A 1,393-nucleotide genomic window follows, 5' to 3' on the forward strand; every position below is an offset into this window, starting at 1 on the left:
TGGTACAGTGACTCTGAGTGTCCTTGTATCTTTTTATTTATTAAAAAAAAAAAATTATGCTTTCTGCATCACTCAATATTTTGTTGATAGAACCCTTCAGAATTGCAAGTTGAAGTTTGTTATTTTTTCTTCAGCTATTTCAGCTTGAGAATTGCTAAACCTATTCTTCCCCTTTGGCTTCCCCTTTGGTTTCCTAACCCCAGGTATTTGCACATTTCATTATAATACTTTATTTTGTTTTCTAGAGCTGTCCTTTGAAATTTTCTGTTCTTTTTTTTACCTCCTCATTTCTTCAATACTTTAGTATGTGTATGCTGGAAAGAAAGTTTCAGAGTCTCTTCTGACATTCATTTTTGTCTTTTCCTTCTTTCTTGTCTTCTTAATGACCTTTGTTTCAAAATTGTATCATGTCTCCAGCATCATTTCTATCACCAAGACTATATTTTCAAATTCCTGATCTTTCTTCTTGGCTTCTAGCCTTTGCATTCAAATCGCCAGTATTTATGAATACATCTTGATTGCATGTTTGATCAATTTCAGAATGAAGATGGTTACATTCTTCAATTTTATCATCAATGACTTTATTGGTTGTTTCAAAAATTTGAATAATTGTATTAACTGATCTTCTGTGTAGGAGTGTGGATATTATCCTATTACAGACAGCATTTTACTTATAGATAGATCTTTAAAAGTTCTTTTTATTGAAGAGTGTGAAGCCATTCCTCTTCAATTTATCATTCCTGTCATTTTAAACCATGTGATTGCCAGATTCAAAATATTCAATAACAATCCATATTAAGGCAGTAATACATAGGTTATCGATCTGAATGCAATTAATTTCATTTTTAACAGCTTCTAATTTTGCTAAATTTATACATCATACATTCCATGTTCTGATTATTATTTCATATTTACAATTGTTTTTCCTCAATTTGAGTTGTGCCCCATTAACAAATGAAGGTCCCAAAAGTTTTACTCATTCTTGTCACCAAAGTCAACTCTGCTTTGAGGAGGCAGCTCTTCCTCAGTTATGCACTTTCAGTGCATTCATACATGAGGGGCCCACTTCACAGGAGTATATCTGAAAGTATTCTGGAACTAGGAATATTATTGCTGAGGTCAGCTGGATCTTAGCAGAGAATAACAAAAATACATTTATTTTTTTCTTTATTGATTATGCAAAGTCTTATAATGTTATGGGTCATGACAAGCTATGGATATCATTGCAATGAATGAGTATTCCATAACATTTAATTGAGCTTATGAGGAAAGTGTACACACACTGTACACATACTCAGAGGAAGTTATTTGACTGTTGAATGATGATGCATTGAGGGTATTGTAATCATTGCAATGAAACGAAGTATGATAGGATGAGTGCAAAACGTAAGTT

This window comes from Chrysochloris asiatica, unplaced genomic scaffold (assembly GCF_000296735.1).
Source record: "Chrysochloris asiatica unplaced genomic scaffold, ChrAsi1.0 scaffold00043, whole genome shotgun sequence".
Taxonomy (NCBI): Eukaryota; Metazoa; Chordata; class Mammalia; order Afrosoricida; family Chrysochloridae; genus Chrysochloris; species Chrysochloris asiatica.